This window comes from Haemaphysalis longicornis, unplaced genomic scaffold (assembly GCF_048455015.1).
Source record: "Haemaphysalis longicornis isolate Haplotype H1 unplaced genomic scaffold, Haemaphysalis longicornis Haplotype H1 scaffold_13, whole genome shotgun sequence".
In the NCBI taxonomy this organism is placed as follows: Eukaryota; Metazoa; Arthropoda; class Arachnida; order Ixodida; family Ixodidae; genus Haemaphysalis; species Haemaphysalis longicornis.
Genome location: NW_027526233.1, coordinates 89,358,785 through 89,364,784, shown reverse-complemented (window position 1 = coordinate 89,364,784; position 6,000 = coordinate 89,358,785). Strand labels below are relative to the sequence as shown.

The 6,000-nt window shown below is 48.4% G+C and overlaps 1 long non-coding RNA gene across 1 annotated transcript in view; it reads left to right on the top strand.

Annotated features, from left to right (window-relative positions):
* The first annotated feature begins 730 nt into the window (after window positions 1-730).
* LOC144164140 (uncharacterized) overlaps window positions 731-6,000 on the top strand; it is a 56,526-nt gene continuing 51,256 nt past the window's right edge. Inside the window, exon 1 of the long non-coding RNA XR_013321073.1 lies at window positions 731-874. This is a non-coding gene — a long non-coding RNA (uncharacterized LOC144164140). The remainder of the gene's footprint in view (window positions 875-6,000) is intronic.

Sequence of the window (6,000 nt, the reverse complement as noted above, 5' to 3'; positions counted from 1 at the left end):
TGTAGAAATATACCCTCTTGATTGATTAAAACTTTAGTTGAGATTAGGATTATTCCTCCTTTGTTGCATGTCTGTCGCGATCAATATATACTGTGGAGACGGAGCAACTTGCCAGCTACCGATCGTACTCACACACACACACACACACATCTAACTTTCTATCTATCTATCTATCGATGTGTATATATATATATATATATATATATATATATATATATATATATATATATATATATATATATATATATATATATATATATATATAGTGAATCAGAATATGAAATGAGGGCTCGTTGAAAATAAGACAGAATCAGGTTGGCAGTCAACAAAACCCAAGGGGATACTGTGGTAGGACATTGAAACAGATACAAAATTTGGAAAGAAACAAAGTTGAGGAAAAATTCCCGCCTGGTGGGATCCGATTCCACGACCTCCAGAATACGCGCCCGGTACGATGACCACTGCGCTACCAGCGGGGCTATTTTGTCCCCCACTTTCTGGGGTATTTATGTTAAGGTATTTATATTTATATATATATACGGGTCTTTTGCTGCACCGAATCGTGTCTTGAGGAATCTTATCCAGGCATTGGGGCGGGAAGTTGCAGATATATTCGTACTTGGAATTTACCCCAAAGGCTTTCGATCAACTGTGCTTTCACATGAAGATATTTTTTCTTTTCAGAATCCCGAATGGGTTTAGGTTATGTCACTCGAAAAATAATATACGTGACCGTGTTGATGTATCCTGGGATGGCAAGTGGAAGGGACAATACTTAATCAACTTGAAAGATCAAGGAAAAGGCCTCGAGACTACAGTTCCTGTGAAGGGTTTTCATGTGCTGCAATTTCAGGCCACTGCCGCTAGCCTAGAGGTACGTGACGGCCTACAGAGGCTCCGAGGTGACTTTTCGAACTTACGTTCGCTTCCCTGTCAGTATGCTACTGTGCATGCTCAAAAAAGCCCACTGTTCATCCTATATTTGCAGACGCAAGCAGATTGAATAATATAAATGAGAAATAAATACCATGCACCGCTTGCAGCGTCAGTAGCTACAAAGCAGAGGCGAGAAACCACGCGCAATAAGTTGTAACATGCTTCGACGTGGTCCAAGTAATAAAGTTTATGCATACGCATTAGAGCCTGGGTCAGCCATTTTTTGTCTTTAAGTGGCGGTGCATAGCAAAACCGACGAAACATTGCATGGTCTTATTGTAGCGCCAAACTATCCTAAAACTTTTTGTAATGTACTCACGAACTGGCATCCGCAGATTGGCACCAGAACGCATTTTAAAATGGCGCCAACCACGTCCCACGTGGCCACGCCTAGTCACTGCAACTTTCGTGTGATCAACAGTGGTATTTACCTTGCCATTTTTTATTTCAAAACGCGTCATAACGATTATTTATATTATTACTTAGGAAAGTAGGCCATGGTTACTTGAATGTTTCTGTAGATCAGTTTATGCCGCGAAGGCGCTATGTCAGTTGCAATAGCATTGGGGATGCATTGCGAAACGTTTGTTTACAATACGTCGCTCGCATATCATACCGTTTGTGCGCATGTAATTGATTTCTTCGATATATTAGAGCGATCTTTTATTCCCGTGTGAGATGCGGCATTTTCAAAATAAAACAAAAACGTTCAAGTGCGATTTCTCAAAACACCATTTCCCCTGAGAAAAGGAATATTCTGTCTTCAACTTTTGGAGTTTCCGAAACCATTTTTTGTGAGTTTCTTATAAAAGCTATATACCCATTCAGAACAAAAACAAGTATGTTGTAACCCACAATTATTTTTATTCATGCTTTTCTCTCTACAAAATAAATAAAATTTGTGTTCTGCTAGTAGTTATTTTTACAAACCAACGGTTATGGCCACCAATAATATCGTGGCTCCGCAGAACGCCTGAGGAGTTTTACGTTTAAAGAAAATGTTTCAGGCATCTACGTCTTTGCAATGTTCTTTAAGCAGAAAAAAAAGGGTAAGCAATGTTGGATTTTTTCTTTAAGAAGGAATAAATATTTCAGCATAAAATTGGGAAGGGTTAGACCAGTTTTTACGTACCCTCGAAAATTTTAAGCCGATTGCTCAAAGCGCAGCGAATGTAGCCGGAGACGCAATAGGACACACACGTTGACTATCCATCACCCTTAAGCAAAAACTTTAGTGGCAGTTGTAACAGACATGAGTACCGAAACGCAGTTGCTGCTTTTTTTAGATGCAAACCATCTCTTTGGCGACCCTCTGTCGTCCGGCGTCCGACGTCGCCTGCTCGTCCACCTCTCCACGCCAGCTGTGATAACACCACTCTCCTCCTCTCCGCTCGGCTCGCCTCCTGCCGGCTCAGGAAGACACCGGCAACACTGTCGCTCCAGGAGCCCTAACCAGCTGTGATAACACCCCTCTCCTCCTCGCCGCTCCTCCTCGCCCTTAGGCTCGTCTCGTGCCTCCGAAGACAAGGCTGCACAGAGGAGAGCTCGCGACGCCGAATGTAAGCGGCAGCGTCGAGCAGCGAATTCCTCGCTTCGAGAACGACAAGCCGCTTTAAAACGCCAGCGGCGAGTAGCTGATCCAGATGGCGTTCGGCAACGTGACAACGCTTCGAAACGCCAGAGTCCAACAGCGGATTCCTCGCTTCGAGAACGAGAAGCCGCAAAGCGTTCCCCACTACTCGATAAATACAGAAGACATTTAATACGCTACTACACGTGTCTTTACTCTAACCACCAATTAACACGCTACTACGCTACAACTCCACACCTTTGCATTCCCTGAGGGTTCCCACGTTGGAAGATGGTGTACTTTTTTTATACCAGACGTGATTGATTGATTGATTGATTGATTGTTGGGTTTAACGCACCGACGCAACGCAGGCGATGAGGCGCGCCGTAGTGGAGGGCTCCGGATTAATTTTGACCACCTGGGGATCTTTATCCTGGGCCAAAATCCCGTACACACGGGCGTTTTTGTCTTTCGCCACCATCAGAAAAGCGGCCGCCGCGGCCGGGAATTGAACCCGCGACCTTGTGCTCAGCAGCGCAACGCCTTAGCCACTGCGCCACCGCGGCGGGTTATATACCAGACGTCCGTCTAGGTCATGGCTACCTGTTTCGTTTCCTACGTTACTCCGGTCCGCATTCTCGACACATTACGATTTAGGGTGCGGGTCTTGTGTCACTTTTTCCTCGGGAAAACGTGCCCCATAACCCTATAACCCAACCAGATCAGCTGAAGCCAAGCAACACAGCCCGCACCGAAAGATTACAAAACATTTATGCTGGATTTATCCCAGAGAAAAAAATGTACTGAAAATTACAATACTCTCTTTTGGGAAATTTGTGCCCCGCGCGAAGTGCAGTTTTCTCTGTCATGACGCATCTCTCCTGCGCCTCAGGAATTCATTTCTTGATGAGCGACCGAATCGTGGCGTGTGATACTCTGCAGTTATCTCGCAGCGCTTCGGCGCCGCCGAACTTGTAGCTGCAAATTGTGTTTGAACCTCCTACACCAATCCAGCGTGGTTCAGAGGTGCCACAAGCGAAAATGAAGCGACTGACAATAGTTTGAAGAAAGGGCGCTACCTGGTAGCAGCGCATGCCGACAAGTATGAGGGGGAGGCGGTGAGGTGTACTGAGCCTGTGGTGAAGTGCTGGAAAGTGACGTTTTAGCAGCGCGCGCCACCATACCTCTCATAGTATTGCCAGGCTCTTCTCCAGCGTTTTCTTTCTGCCTAAGGCATATCGATCATTTCCACAGTTACGCGGACGTCAGCTTCGCCTTTGCGCTACCGTAAAGGCGGAACGTTCATTCCGGGAACCAAACATCTGCGCACTAAAAAATAGCTAAAAACAGATTCGGAGTCAACGGCCGCCGTCGCGACGTTATCTTATGTATCTGCTGATGTCTGGCTGGTTCAGCCTTTCCTACACAATCTAAATCTGGTTTGTTAAATTTAGAGAATACGGTTACAGACTCACATTATGCTCTTCTAAACTGGCACCGCCTCCTCTCCAACAATCTGCCCAACTGCCCACACGCGGCGTCTCTCTCCCGGTGAGGTTCCGGAATGCCCCGCACTCTCGGGGTCACCTCTGTGGCACTCCTCAGACGTCCGTGTCTTAACCAAACAATAGTGTTTCCTTTCTCTTTTTCTCGTAATTAGACGTGACAAATCCCCAAAATTCGCAAACCCGAAAAGCAAGTATTTCCGCCAGCACACCAGCTTCGCTCGACTTCACTCTCCAAAGGGTGGATGGGCTTTTATTTTCTGAGCAGCCTCTGTCCTGCAGGTGCTGTAGACTGGTGAATGTGGGGATGCTGATGTACCCGCTCCGCAGTGCCTTTTCAAATTCCTTTGCAGAGGAATATAGTACAACTACAAACTAAAGCAGGCAAACGAAAATTCTTCTAGGCAGTGACGCCCGTCATCCTGATAAAGAAGCACGTATAAGGGGCTACGAAAAGTAGGCATATTTAGGAATGTTAATCGGGATATTGAAGAGTGATCACGTAATATTGTGACGTAGAAACGAAGGGAATGTATTTAGAGATTGCAGGTACAAAAATAAACGGGATAGTAACGACAGACAAGGCAGCCCGATGTCCCAGGTACGGCACGCACACCGACATCAGTGAGCGTCTTCTTCGCCAGCCTATGGGGTCACTTACCTCAGAGGGCGCATACCCACAGAGCGGGGGTTGGCCACTGGTTCCGTTTATGATAAGGAGCCAAAGACCGAGCCCGTGACATGACCCCCGGCGGTAGGAGCAACGTCCCGGTGCTGAAGATGGTAGAACTTGAGGGCTGAACTTAATCACGGACGAAGTAGGGCTTCAGGCGGGACACATGCACAATTTGAGACGCTGGTTGCGCAGTTGACGGAGGGGGCGTGACTGGAATAATTTTGTACGTCACAGGAGTAACCAAGCGAATGATGCGGTAGGGGCCTGTGAAGCGGGACAGTAGTTTCTCACATAGCCCAACATGGCGTGAAGGCGTCCAAAGGAGGACCAGGGAACCAGGTGGGAAGCACACGTCATGGTGGGTCTCGTCGTAGCGGCGCTTCTGACTTGCCTGTGACGCGGTAATGTTGGCGCGGGCGATCTGGCGGGCCACATCAGCCTGGGCAATGAGATCGCGTGCATACTCAGTTCGTGGCGTGGTTGAGTCAGGCAAAATGGTGTCCAATGGCAGGGCAGGGTCACGGCCGAAAAGGAGGAAGAAAGGAGAGAAGCCGGCAGTGTCGAGGCGCGACGAATTGTAGGCGAAAGTAACGTAACAGAGAGGAACGTCCCAGTCACGGTGGTCGGTGGACACGTACCACCATCGTGACACGTACATAGCGAGCATATCCGTGAGCGTCTTGTTAAATCGTTCAGCAAGCCCATTCGTCTGCGGATGATAGGCCGTGGTGAGGTTGTGCTTAGTGCGGCAGGACCAAAGAAGGTCGTCGACGACCTGAGATAAGAAGCACCGACCACGGTCCGTAATCAGCTGACGAGGAGCGCCGTAATGCAGAGTGACGGCGTGTAGTAGAAAATCGGCGACGTCTGTGGCACAGCTGGTAGCAAGGGCACGTGTGATGGCGTAACGCGTGGTGTAATCGCTGGCAACGGCGATCCACCTGTTACCAGAGCGGTATAAGGGGAAAGGACCGAGAATGCCCAATCCAACCCGGAAGAATGGTTCAGAAGGAACATCAATTGGTTGAAGAGGGCCTGCTGGAAGTGACCGGGGCGTCTTGCGGCGTTGGCAAAGGTCACAAGCCGTGACGTACCTTCGCACAGACCGGCAAAGGCCGGGCCAGTAAAAGCGTCGCCGCACACGGTCGTAGGTCGGAGTGACACCAAGATGCCCTGCAGTCGGCACGTCATGACGCTGGTGGAGTATGTCGGGACGGAGATGCTGAGGTACGGCTAGAAGGGCGTCAGGGCCATCCGCCCGGAAGTTGCGGCGAAACAGGACTCCATTACGCAGTGTAAAGGCGTGCAGAGGT